Source organism: Mesoplodon mirus, assembly GCF_964341445.2.
Source record: "Mesoplodon mirus genome assembly, chromosome: 9".
Taxonomy (NCBI): Eukaryota; Metazoa; Chordata; class Mammalia; order Artiodactyla; family Ziphiidae; genus Mesoplodon; species Mesoplodon mirus.
In genome coordinates, this window is record NC_138985.1 from 104,127,413 (window position 1) to 104,142,698 (window position 15,286).

The window sequence follows — 15,286 nt, forward strand, 5'->3', positions numbered from 1 at the left end:
TGCTCATAGGTAGTAACAAATAGATTTTTTCAAAAGAAGCAGAGAACTAAGAAAATTATATAAAATTATATTTATAAAGGTAAGCACTAGAACAAAAAAGCATACTTTCCTTAGAATTAATAGAACCACAAACAAAAATGAAGAAACATGCAACAAATATAAAAATCCTAAAGAAACCCTTTAAAAACAAAACACAAAACATAAAATAATGTGCTAGAACTAAGACTAAGCATATTGGATATATAATTAAATAAAAATGAGCTTTACACCTAAAAGACAATGGTCTTCAAAGACTAAGCATATTGGATATATAATTAAATAAAAATGGGCTTTACACCTAAAAGACAATGGTCTTCAGATTGTCTAAAAAGCAAAAACAACTTTATCATATCTCTAAGATCCATAAAAAAGAGAGTTGAAAATAAAAGAATGAAAAATAACATGTCAAGTAAATGCAAACAAAAGAAATTTAAACCTAAATGATCAATGAGATAACAAGATAAGTTTTTAATGTTAAGAGGTAAAATGCAAAATTAAGATAGAATTGGTATGAATATATGATAAATAACATAGCAGCCTTATTTATAAAGTACAAATTACAAGAAATATAAACAGAATCACTAAAAGACTTTACCTTTATCAAATAGAGAAAAAATAAATATAATCAAATAAATTAGCTTTTATTGATAGATGTCAAAGGGTACACACTCAGAAAACACAACTTCTTTGCAAATACCAATGGAATAGTCATGAAAACGAACCTCACAAACAAAAAAAATTAGAAAGCAAAGTCCAGCAGTACGTTAAGTCATTATCAAATAGAGTTTAATCTAGGAATTAAAGGATGACTCATTGTTAGCAAATCCATTAAATTATCTTATAAATAAATCTAAATGAAAATTAATATAACCACCTCCCAAAATGCTGTCATTTGAAAAAATTTAATATGAATTTTGATAAAACAATAATATATGTATTCAATAATGATGCATATATCTATCTCAGCCCAAAACCTGCAGCATATTTAATTAATTTAGACATTCTTATAAGACTCAAGATATTAAAAGAATGAGTACTATCACTGTTATTTACATTTTAAAGTGATAATACCTAATGTAATTAAGAGAAAGAAATTAGTTACAGACATTGGAAATGGGAGGCAAAATATATGTTTGCGTAGTTGAAAAATTCAAATAATCAACATTAAAAACTACTATAGAACAGTAAGAATTTTGTAAAGTCGTGGGGAGAAAAATAAATGCACAGAAATCAAAAATTTCTAATATATACAAATAGTCACCAGTTAGAAGATAGAATGAAAGAAAAGATTCTATTTGCAATAACAACAGAAAGACAAAATACTTTGAAATAAATTTTATGAGAAATATGTAAGACCTACATGAAGGAAGCTTTAAAGCACTCAGGAAAACATGGAAGTAGATATGAATCAATGGAATACAATACCATGTGCTTGGATGAGAAGGCTCAGTACTGTAAAGATGTCAGCTACTCTTAAGTTAATTTCTTAATGTAAGACCTATAAAAATGCCAACTTCACCCCTCTTTATAAACCTATTTTAAAAAGGGCTAACATCTAAGGCTATTATGGAAGCTGGAAGGAACACCCCCACCCCCCAAAAAAAGGTAGATAAGCTCTATCATACATTAAAAACCATGGTTTGATTTGTGGTATGAACCTCAAAATTTTAAAAGAGTGTGTGACTATACAACAGTAGAATAGAGAGTCCAGAAAACAAATATTTATAATATGGGACTTTAGTATAAATTCAGTAAATAAAAATAATATTTCAGATCAGAAGTAAATGGATTATTCAGTAATCGATACTGAAATAACAGGATAGTCTTCTGAAAAAAAGAAGGTGCTGCCATTGGGATAAAGTCCAAATGGATCAAATATTTTAATGTTAAAAACAATAGAGTTGGGCTTCCCTGGTGGCGCAGTGGTTAGGAATCCACCTGCCAATGCAGGGGACACCGGTTCGAGCCCTGGTCCGGTAAGGTCCCACATGCCACGGAGCAACTGGGCCTGTGTGCCGCAACTGCTGAGCCTGCGTGCCACAACTAATGAGGCCCGCACGCCTAGAGTCTATGCTCCGCAATGAGAGAGAGCACCATGGTGAGAAGCCCGCACACCGCAATGAAGTATAGCCCCGCTTGCCGCAACTGGAGAAAGCCTGCGCACGGCAGTGGGACCCAACGCAACCAAAAATAAATAAATTAATTAAAAAACCAAAAAAACCCCAATAGAGTTACTGGAAAAAAGTGAGAGGATGAAGATTCTTTTAAAACCTTGGTGTGTGGGGCTTCCCTGGTGGCGCAGTGGTTGAGAATCTGCCTGCTAATGCAGGGGACACGAGTTCGAGCCCTGGGCTGGGAGGATCCCACATGCCGCGGAGCGACTGGGCCCGTGAGCCACGACTACTGAGCCTGCGCGTCTGGAGCCTGTGCTCCGCAAGGAGAGGCCGCGATAGTGAGAGGCCCGCGCACTGTGATGAAGAGTGGCCCCCGCTTGCCACAGCTAGAGAAAGCCCTCGCACAGAAACGAAGACCCAACACAGCAAAAATAAATAAATTAAAAAAAAAACAAAACAAAACAAAAAAAAAACCTTGGTGTGTGGAAAATCTTTTAAGCTCGTAAAAGAAAAGATTGATTAATTAAAATGAAAAAGTTCTGCGTGGTAAAAATTCATAAGAAATTTACAAAAAAATATAACAAGCTGGGAAATTATCTGCATTCATAGCCAAAGTTTAATCTCTAATATATAAAGAGCTCTTAAAATCTTTAGGGAAAAGATCAACAACCCAAAAGAAAAAGAAAAGACAAATAATATGAATATGTAATTCACAGAGAAGGAAATACAAACGGTTCTTAAACACAGCAAAGATCGTCAAACTAATTTATAACAAGAGACACGCAAATTAAAACTATACTGAGATACCCTTTTTTAACGATCCATTTGGCAAAATTCCTAAACTTTGGAAATACTTTTTTGTCAAGTTATGGGAGAAATATGTTTTCTTACATATTGCTGATGGGAGTATAAATTAGTTAATATGGAGGGCAATTTGTCAATATCTATCAAATTTACTAATGTGTACACCCTTTGATCAGCAATCCCCCCCACCCCCCGCCAGGATTTTGGTGTGTGTTACCTTCTTACTGGCCACCTTTTGTGTCTTACACTCTTGGGCATGCTGGGACTTGAGTCTGGTTATAGTTCTAGAAGTAATGAGGGGAGGTAGAGTGGGTTGCTAGTAGGATCAGTAATGCCTTGCAAGGAAACTACCACAGGGGCATCCATGATGGGCTCTGCAGGGAAGGAGTGACCCGTTTCTTCAGATAAGGGAGGAAGAGTTGCCTCTATTGATAAAGAAGATTTGACAGAATTTAAAGGTTCAAGTTTCTAGCAATCTATACTCCAGATCTCCCTATAGTATCAAACCAAGACTAGATCAACGCTCAAACCACTTTTTATTTTTTGTCTGGCTTCTTCCCCTGCCCTATCTTTTTTTTCTTTTTAACATCTTTATTGAAATATAATTGCTTTACAATGGTATGTTAGTTTCTGGTTTATAACAAAGTGAATCAGCTATATGTATACATATATCCCCATGTCCCATCCCTCTTGCGTTTCCCTCCCACCCTCCCTATCCCACCCCTCTAGGTGGACACAAAGCACCGAGCTGATCTCCCTGTGCTATGCGGCTGCTTCCCACTAGCTATCTACCTTACGTTTGGTAGTGTATATATGTCCATGCCACTCTCTCACTTCGTCCCAGCTTACCCTTCCCCCCCCATATCCTCAAGTCCATTCTCTACATCTGCGTCTTTATTCCTGTCCTGCCCCTAGGTTCTTCATAACCTTTTTTTTTTTTTTGATCCCGTATATATGTGTTAGCATACAGTATTTGTTTTTCTGACTTACTTCACTCTGTATGACAGACTCTAGGTACATCCACTTCACTACAAATAACTCAGTTTCGTTTCTTTTTATGGCTGAGTAATATTCCATTGTATATATGTACCACATCTTCTTTATCCATTCATCTGTCGATGGACACTTAGGTTGCTTCCATGTCCTGGCTATTGTAAATAGAACTGCAATGAACATTGTGGTACATGACTCTTTTTGAATTATGGTTTTCTCAGGGTATATGCCCAGGAGTGGGATTGCTGGGTTGTATGGTAGTTCTATTCTTTTTTAAGGAACCTCCATACTGTTCTCCATAGTGGCTGTATCAATTTACATTCCCACCAGCAGTCCCTGTCCTATCTTGTGTCTCTTAATTTTCTATAGCTTTCTCCTGAAAGGAATTCCTCAAAAAATCACTTGCACAAGAACCTCCATTATAGGCTCTGATTCTAGAGAGCTTGATCTAAGTGGTCTGATCTTCAGATTGTATCTCTCTGATCTATATTTGTATAACGCTTCTTGAAAGTCTACATGGATGTATAACAGGCATTTCAAAGTTATCATATGCAAAACTGAACCCCTGACATCTTCTCACTTCAGTATGCTTCTGTTACTATTTTTCATGTTTCAGGATGCGGCCATTCTTCTAGTTGCTCTGGACAAAACATTTTACATTCCAATCATGCAGCAATTCTGATGCTAAGCCACTTGACTTGTAGCTAAACCATTTTTATTGTTTTTTAAACTTTTTATTTTATATTGGAGTGTAGCTGATTGACAATGTTGTGATAGTTTCAGGTGCACAGCAAATTGACTTAGCCATACTATACACATATCCATTCTCCCCCAAACTCCCCTCCCATCCAGGCTGTCACATAACATTGAGCATTGTTCCGTGTGCTATACAGTAGGTCCTTGTTGGTTATCTATTTTAAATATAGCAGTGTGTAAATGTCAATCCCAAACTTCCTAACTATCCCTTCCCCCCTGGTAACCATAAGTTTGCTCTCTAAGTCTGTGAGTCTGTCTCTGTTTTGTAAATAAGTTCATTTGTATCATTTCTTTTTAGATTCTGCATATAAGTGATATTATTTGGTATTTCTCTTTCTCTGTCTGAATGACTTCACTTAGTATGACAATCTCTAGGTCCATCCATGTTGCTGCAAATGGCATTATTTCATTCCTTTTAATGGTTGAGTAATATTCCATTGTATATATATACCACATTTTCTTTATCCATTCTCTGTCAATGGACATTAGGTTGCTTCCATGTCTGGCTGTTGTAAACAGTGCTGCAATGAACATTGGGGTCCATGTATCCTTTAGGAACATGTTTTTCTCTGGATATATGCTCAAGAGTGGGATTGCAGAATCATATGGTAGTTGTATTTTTAGTTTTGTAAGGAACCTCCATACTGTTCTCCATAGTGGCTGTACCAGTTTACATTCCCACCAACAGTGTAGGAGGGTTCCCTTCTCCCCACACCCTCTCCAGCATTTATTATTTGTGGATTTTTTCATTAAACCATATTTAGATAAACTGCTTTTGGGTTGAGGTTTCATATGCAACAAGCATCTCCTTCACTGCAATCTATTAAAAGTCCGCCCTTGACAATAGGGTTTGAAAAAATTAGGGTTAGAGTTGTTAACTCAACTTTCCAAATGAACTTGTAATTCTACCGCTTACCACCACCTTCATTGCTACCACTTAGTGCAAGCCACTATTATCTCTTTCTTGGTTTACTGCAATGGTGTCCTAATGGGTTTTGCAGCTTCTGCTTTTGTTTGCCTTTGGTCTGTTTTCAATACAGCAGCTAACAGGATCCTTTAAAAATATGTCACATCTCTTTCATGATTCTCCACCTGCTTTTCAACCTAGAGTAAAAAGCCCAAGTTTTCATGACGAACGAAAATGCCCTTTATGATTTTGTCCTCCACCTCACACCTCTGAAGCTGTCTCCTGCAATTCTGCCGTCCTCTCACACTGCCCTAGCCTCTTTGGCTTCCTTGATGTTCCTTGACTGCTAGGCAGATGCTTCCCCAGAACCTCTGCCTTTGGTGATCTCTGGTTGGAATGCTCTTCGCCATATATGGGCATGGCTCACTCCCTCTCTTATTTCTGGCATTGTCATTGCCACTCCAAATTGCAATCCTCCATAAGACTATTCCTTGCTCTGCTTTCTCTCTTTAACGTTATTATTATTTTACTTTTTTTTTTTATCATTTGTTTCCCTCAATCTAATGTAGGCTTCATAAGGACAGGGATTTGTGTCTATTTTGTTCCCCACTGGCAAATGGTAAACAATAAATATTTGTTGAACACATGAATGCCTTATTTTATTATAATTACCTAGATTACTTTATTAATGCAAAGTTTCATTATTTCTGTGCCTGTAGAAGTAACTATGGCTGCTAGAGAATGGATCATCAATGGACATTCTCTTATAAATTCAGACACTTCAGTGATTTTTGCTGGTTCACCAATATAATACTCACTCTTCTTATTTTCTGCAGTTGTTGTTATAGGTAATTGCTGCCATGCTTCCTTTACATTTGAACAAGAATTTATTGATCATCTAGACATGGATGTCTAGGTATAGATCTCCTTGCTAAGTGCAATGGGGATATGAAAGCAGGATTTAAACATTCAAGAAGTCTACCATGTAGCATACTAAACCAGTTAGAGGAATATAGAACAGTTAAGAGCTAGTGACCATTGTCAAGTACTAATAGTTCATACAGTAAAGAGAGAGAGAGAGTGAGTTTTCAGTAGAGAGAATTCTAAAATGAAAATTAATCAGACACAGTTGTCTAACATTATTTAAAATGTTTCGCTGCAAATTTTATATGTCTCAAATACATGATATTGGGGAGTTTCCATCTATCTTTGATAATAGTCTGTTTTTGTTTTTTTTTTGCGGTACGCGGGCGTCTCACCACTGCGGCCTCTCCTGTTGCGGAGCACAGGCCCCGGACGCACAGGCCCAGCGGCCATGGCTCACGGACCCAGCCGCTCCGCGGCACGTGGTATCCTCCCAGACCAGGGCACGAACCCATGTCCCCTGCATCAGCAGGTGGACTCCCAACCACTGCGCCACCAGGGAAGCCCAATCTGTTTGATTTTGACTTTTCTTGATATCACTAATGGCTTCCTTTTCTGAATTCCTGTAGAATTATAGCCTGTATCATTGGCCACTCTTGTGTGATTCACTCAGGTGAAGGGCAATAATCTTGATATTTAAAAAAGTCACAAGAACAAGGGCCCACATGGGAGGAGAGTTGTGAGGGGAAATGAATCCTGAAATCAGATCAGAGTTGTGAAGCAGGAGTGAACCAGGATGTGGCTTCTGGTGGCTGCTCACGGGGCAGGCCTCTGTCACAGGCTTATAATGAATCTAAGTTCCAATGGTTTGGATGGTTGGCCTTAGTAACAGATAAAAGCTTTTGAAGCTGGGCTTTAGCAGTGGGCAGCTGAATGCCTTTTGAACTTCAGTAGGCTAAGCTGACTGACGCATCTTTTAACTATAAATAATACTTGTCCTGGACTACAGTGATGGAAACTCAAGGCCAGGGCGGGGGTGGTGGCAGTTTTGTTTTTTTTTTAGGACTTTTATTTTTCTTTCAATAAAATTAAACTGTTTTTAAGAAGAGGTTGAATTAACTATTTAAAATACACTATTTACATATTGTATTCATTCTCTGTTTTTCTTAAGACAGTTTTTTTTAAATGACTCCTGTGTCATCAGATTGTTATATCACATCAGAACTAAAGTGCAATAATTTTTGAGAGCAACATGGAAATTCTGCCTTCAGGGAGAACTATAGTTTCCATAAAATAAGGGATTAGGACTACGTTTTTGAGGTTGGTAGCTTCCTACCCTGCTGACAAACTCGTTGGGAGCCCTGAGGTTTGGGTCAGCACCAAAAGTAGGATCCATTCAATCCTGTAGGGATCAGATTCAAGGAGACTGTTGATCTTACTGCGGGAAAGTTTCAAATGGAGAAGGAAAATATCTGGTTCAAAGATTTAGAATTGGAAAGCATTTACATTTGGACTCCTCTGTACTGAATAGAGAAATCTGTGAGGAAGCTAGGGGGAAAGCTGCATTTCTCAAGTTAAAGCCAATGACTGTATTTATGTGAGTGAATGACATACTTTACCTTATCTGTGTTTGAAATTCTTTGTTACATGTATTACTGTGGTTGAGTTTTTACTAATCTGTTATTATATCATCACCAACCTTTAGTAGCAAGACCAGACTTTCAGGGCTCTAACAAGTAATACTGAAAACATTTTTGTATGTACAGCATACATGTTTCTTCTCAGCATTTCCAAGCTAGATACAAGCATTACTGCTTCTATTATCACAGCATTTATATAAAGTCTTGCTAACTCAGTCTCCTCAAATAACCAGATATTGAAAACATCTGTAACAAAATGTCAGTAATGCAATTTGTATAGGGGTGACACAAAGATTATTTAGAAAGGAGAAGCAATCAAGCTCATTCAACAGATATTTCCTTAGTGCCCACTGTGTGGGAGGTGTTGGGCGCTGGAGAAGACAGTCTTTGTTCTTTAAGGGAACAGCATACTTTCTAGTAGACCGAGAGCAACGTCTGACATTGAAGCACGAATTTAAAAGATTAAGACCTATGCTGTGCCCAGAAAATATTCTTTGAGAAAATACTTTTGTTTTTATTATGGTAAAATACACATAACATAAAATTTGCCCTTTCAACCATTTTAAAGTCTACAGTTCTGTGGCATTAAGTACATTCCCATTGTTACGCTGCCATTGTCACCATCCATTCCCAAGAACTTTTTCACCCTCTCCAACTGAAAGTCTGTATCCATTAAACAATAACTCATTAAACAATAACTCCCCGTTTCCCTCTCCCTCCCAGCCCCTGGCACCCACCATTCTACTTTCTGTCTCTATGAATTTGATTGCTTTAGGTACCTCCCATAAGTGGAATCATATAGTATTTGTCCTTTTGTGACTGGCTAATATCACTTAGCCAGATGTCATCAAGGTTCATCCATGTTGTAGCATGTGTCAGAATTTTCTTCTTTATCAAGGTGGAACAATATTCCATTGCCTGTATATGCCACATTTTGTTTATCCATTCTTTTTTTTTTTTTAAGATGTTGGAGGTAAGAGTTTATTAATTTATTAATTTATTTTTGCTGTGTTGGGTCTTCGTTTCTGTGCAAGGGCTTTCTCTAGTTGCGGCAAGCGGGGGCCACTCTTGATCACGGTGCGCGGGCCTCTCACTATTGCGGCCTCTCTTGTTGAGTAGCACAGGCTCCAGACGTGCAGGCTCAGTAGTTGTGGCTCACGGGCCTAGTTGCTCCGCGGCATGTGGGATCCTCCCAGACCAGGGCTCGAACCCGTGTCCCCTGCATTAGCAGGCAGATTCTCAACCACCGCGCTACCAGGGAAGCCCTATCCATTCATTTTGTTGATGGACACTTGGGTTGCTTCCACCTTTTGGCCATTGTTCATAGGAGAATAATAATTCTATGAACAAAGCAATGGTAAGCCAGTCTTCAGAAGATTAATATACAACTCTGCATAATAATGAGACCTTGAATACTGCTACCAGTTCTGTCCTACCTTCCCTTCCCTTGCCCTATGCCAGATCAATCAATTCTTAACTAGTTTCAAATCAAAGGGTCTTGTAGGCCAAGGTTAATGTTGAAGACAAAGTATAGTTATTTAGTCTCCCTTACTTAAATATATCACAAATGGTTTATTAGTTTTAAAATGTTAATATTCTTTTTTGATAATTTATGATTATTGTAGGAAACTTGGAAAATATAGACTATTGTAAAGAAGTTCCAAAATCACTCCAACTTTCATTATCTGAAGATAACCACCATTATCACTCATTATTTCTTCCAGACATTTTTTTCTCACATAAAATTGTATTTATATATATATATATATATATATATGCATCCATAGAAATAAATAATGCTAATATCAGACATTTAAATGATTTTTTATAAAATTGGGATAATAATTTATATTTTGATGTATTATGAATACATCACTTTTATGCAGTTACAGACATAAGCCTTTAAATAAGTATTGAAAGATACTTTGAAATTTATAAGTGAAAAAGCATGCAAAATACAAAATGATGAATAATGAGCAAAATAATCATTAATTTCTCATAAGGAATCATCATCTCTTTTCATAGATGGCAGTTTTCTAGGATACCCAAATATTTTGTGGAAAGTATGGCATGAAACATGAAAAAAAATAAAGCTTAGGAGTAAAAATATTTTATTCAATAACTTAGCCAAATAAGCATGTTTTTATTATAAATCTTTTACAGTGATTTTAAATGAACTAGGACACAATAAACTTGGTGATGTTGTTTCATAATTATTCCATCACAGTGGTGCTCTCACTTCCTAGAACACAGCAGGACAGTCTGAAAAGGCAAAGATTCTGAATATTTTATTGCAGGAAGTATTATTATATCTTTTGTTCTTTGTTTTGCAATCTACATTGTGATGAAATTTTAAATGTTCCATTTCCTTTCTTCAGAGAGGGAATCATGGGTCCGTTCTACCTAGAATCTCAGCCAGTGTTTTTTGGCATTATACTTTTATGTCCCAAGGAGCATGCTTTCATGTGTCTTGACTTCACATTTACTGTTTTTAGCCACTATAGACAACGTTATATCCTCTAAGACTGTCCTAGGGACCATATTTGCTGACTCTGCCACTTGGGGATATTTATTCTGACTGTTCTATTTTGTATCAAAAGTATCATTGTTTCTCTCCCTCTCTTTCTTATAATTGCAGATTATGTGTTTATTTATCCTTGTTTCCATTCATCCTGTCATAGACATATATATTTGAATGGCAATATAATAGTTAAAAAACATCATATTGTGTTCTACCCTTCTAAGTTAACATTCATAGTTAGTTTTTGATTGACTCCAGTCTTTTTTTAGCTTTATTGAGGTATAATTGAGAAATAAAATTATTTTATATACATATATATAGATAGATAGCATACAACATGATGATTTGATATACATATACATTGTGAAAGGATTCCCATAATCAAGTTAATTAACACATATCTCACTTCATATTTACCTTTTTTTTTTTTTTTTTTTTTTTTTTTTGCTGTACGCGGGCCTCTCACTGCTGTGGCCTCTCCCGTTGCGGAGCACAGGCTCCGGACACACAGGCTCCGCGGCCATGGCTCGCGGGCCCAGCCGCTCCGCGGCATGTGGGATCTTCCGGGATCGGGGCACGAACCCGTGTCCCCTGCATCGGCAGGCGGACTCTCAACCACTGCGCCACCAGGGAAGCCCCATATTTACCTTTTTTTATGAGAATACTTAAGTTCTACTCTCTTAGCAAATTTCAATTATACAGTGTAGTATTATTGACTGTAATCACTGTGTTTTATGTTACAGAGCTTATTAATTTTATACTGGAAAGTCTGTATTATTATCAACCTCTCCCCATTTAACCCACCCCCCAACCCCTGGCAACTACCATTCTACTCTCTGTTTCTACAAATTCAACCTTTTTTTAAAAGATGTGCAGCTGTTAAATGGTCACGCAAGCACTCCCCCAGCTCTCTCTGGGCTCAGGGCAGAGGGAGCCTTTTCAATAAGTGGTGTTGTGAAAACTGGATAGACACATGCAAAAGAATTAAACTGGATCCCTATCTTACACCATACACAAAAGTCAACCCACTGAGCCCACGTGCTGCAACTACTGAAGCCCCACACGCCTGTGAGATCACACATATGAGATCACACAGTATTTGTCCTTTTCTGTCTGGCTTATTTCAGTTAGCAAAATGCCCTTCAGTTTCATCCATGTTGTTGCAAATAGCAGGATTTCTTTTTTTAAAAGGCTGAATAATATTCCATTGTGTATTTATGTATATATACATATATATATCTTTATATCTATATCGTATTTGCTTTATTCATTCATCCATCAACAGATGCTCAGGTTGTTTCCATACCTTGGCTATTGTGAATAGCCTGCAATGAACATGAGAGTACAGGTATCTCTTCGAGTCAATGATTTAATTTACTTTGGATATATATACCCAGAAGTGGGATTGCTGGATCATATGGTAGTCCTATTTTTAAATTCTTGAGGAATCTACACACTGTTTTTCATAGTGGCTGTGTCAGTTTCCACCAACAGTGTACAGGGGTTGCCTTTTCTCCACATCCTTGCCAGCATTTGTCATCTCTCTCTTTTTTTTTTTGGCTGCGTTGGGTCTTCGTTGCTGTGTGCGGGCTTTCTCTAGTTGTGGTGAGCAGGAGCTACTCTTCGCTGTGGTGCACAGGCTTCTCATTGCGGTGGCTTCTCTTGTTGCGGAGCACGGGCTCTAAGTGCGAGGGCTTCAGTAGTTGCAGCACGTGGGCTCAGTGTATTGACTTTTGTGTATGGTGTAAGATAGGGATCTAGCTTAATTCTTTTGCGTGTGTCTATCCAGTTTTCACAGCACCATTTATTGAAAAGGCTCCCTCTGCCCTGAGCCCAGAGAGAGCTGGGGGAGTGCTTGTGTGACCATTTAACAACTGCCTTGTTTGCTGCTGTCCTGTGGGACTTATGAATGCAAGTCACATTAGCCCTCAGAACCAGGTGATTTGGGGAGGGGCTGTGCCTCAGATGGCAGCCTTAAAAGTTGGAGTACTAGATGTGTGCTCCAAACCCTTTGTTCCTTTGGGGGAAGCTGGTAGTTGGGGTCTCCCTCCTGATTACAAGGCACTATGCCAAGGGTGGGGTTTATGATGAGAGAGTGTCTCAGCCTTCTGAACCCATTTCGATATGGGTATTTTCTCAGTTGCCCAATGTGTAAGAGTCATTCAACTAGTTTCTGGATTTCTTTCAGAGGGAATCGGTCCATATGTAGCTGTATATTTAGTATACCTATGGGAGGAAGGAAAGTCAGGAGCCTTCTATGTCATCATCTCGGTGATGTCACCTTGGTTCTCTCTCTTTTACCCTCAAAGCCGTACACACACAGTGGTGGTTGATTAGATGATAGCAGAGTGTAGAGAACAGGGCATAGAACTCAGAGAGAGAAAATCTAACTCATTAGAAAATCTTCCTCTAGTGACCTTGAAGCAGTCACTTAAATTCTTAAAAAAAATTTTCTTACTTACGAGCTTCCCTGGTGGCACAGTGGTTAAGAATCTGCCTGCCAATTCAGGGGACATGGGTTCGATCCCTGGTCCGGGAAGATCCCACATGCCGCAGAGCAGCTAAGCCCGTGTGCCACAACTACTGAGCCTGCACTCTAGAGCCTGTGAGCCACGACTACTGAAGCCCGCACGCCTAGAGGCCATGCTCCACAACAAGAGAAGCCACGACAATGAGAAGCCCGTGTACCTCAGTGAAGAGTAGCCCCCACTCACTACAACTAGAGAAAGCCCGTGTGCAGCAACGAAGGCCCAACACAGCCAAAAAACCCCAAACAAATAAATAAATAAAAATTTAAAATTTACTTAAAAATTTTTAATTTTGGTAAAATATACATAAATAAAATTTACCATTTTAACCATTTTTAAGTGTACAGTTCAGTAGTATTAAATATATTCACATTGTCATGCAACTAATCTCCAAAACTCTTTCATCCTGCAAAATTGAAACTCTATAACAATCAAACAACAAATCTTCATTTCACACCCCTCCACCCCTCAGCCCCTGATAACCACCATACTATTGATACTTTCTGTCTTTATGAATTTAATTACTTTAGGTACCTAACATAAGTTAGTTACACATTATTTGTTTTCTTGTGACTGGCTTATTTCACTTATCATGTTCTCAAGGTTCATTCATGTTTGGCATGTGTCACAATTTTCTTCCTTTTAAAAGCTGAATAATATTCCATTCTATGTATATGTGACATTTTGTTTATCCATTCATCTGTCCATTGATGCTTGGGTATTCCTACTTTTGAGCTTTTGTGAATGATGCTGCTATGAGCAGGGGAGTACAAAAATCTTTTGAGATCCTGCTTTCAATTCTTTTGGGTGTATGCTCAGAAGTGGAATTGCTGGATCATATGGTAATTCTATTTTTAATTTTTTAAGGAACAGTCATACTGTTTTCCACAGTGGCTGCACCATTTTATACTCCCCCCAGCAGAGCACATAGGTTCCAGTTTCTCCCCATTCTCATCAATATTTGTTATTTTCTGTTTTTTTGCTAATAGCCATTCTAGTGAGTGTGAGGTGGCATTTCATTGTGGTTTTTTTTTTTTTTTTCTTTTTTTTTGCGGTATGCGGGCCTCTCACTGCTGTGGCCTCTCCCGTTGCGGAGCACAGGCTCCGGACGCGCAGGCTCCGGACGCGCAGGCTCAGCGGCCATGGCTCACGGGCCCAGCCGCTCCGCGGCATATGGGATCCTCCCAGACCGGGGCACGAACCCGTATCCCCTGCATCGGCAGGCGGACTCTCAACCACTGCGCCACCAGGGAGGCCCTCATTGTGGTTTTGATTTGCATTTTCCTAATGATAAGTGACGTTGAGTATCTTTTCATGTGGTAGTTAGCCGTATACCACTGTTAGCATATTATCTTTGGGAAACTACCTCTTCAAGTCCATTTTTTCTTGCAGTTTTATTGAGATATAATCAATATACAGCACTGTATAAGTTTGAGGTGTACCACATAATGATTTGACTTATATACATCATTAAATGATGACCATAATAAGTTTAGTAAACATCTATTATCTTATATAGATACAAAATTAAATAGAAAAATATATATTTTCCTTGTGATGAGAACTCTTAGAATTTTCTCATAACAACTTTCATATATAATGTAGCATTGTTAATCATATTTATCATATTTATTGTATATTACGTCCCTAGTACTTATTTATCTTATAACTGGAAATTTGTACCTTTTGACCGCCTTCATACAATTGCCCCTCCTGTCATCCCCTGCCTCTGGTAACCACCAATCTGATCTCCTTTTCTATGAGTTTGAGTTTTTGTTTGTTTGTTTTTGAAGTATAATTGACCTATAACATGATGTTAGTACACAGCCTAGTGATTTGAGATTTCTATAAATTTCAAAATGATCACCATGAGAATTCAGGAGTTTTTTAAAAATATATATTCTGGATATTAACCCCTTATAAGATATATGATTTGCAAATATCTTTTCCCATTGTGTAGGTTACCTTTCACTTTGTTGATTGTGTCCTTTGATGGACAGAAGTTTTTAAATTTTGATTTAGTCCCATTTATCTGTTTTTACTTTTGTTGCCTGTGCTTTTGGTGTCATATCAAAGAAACCTTTGTTAAATCCAATATTATGAAATTTTTCATCATCATA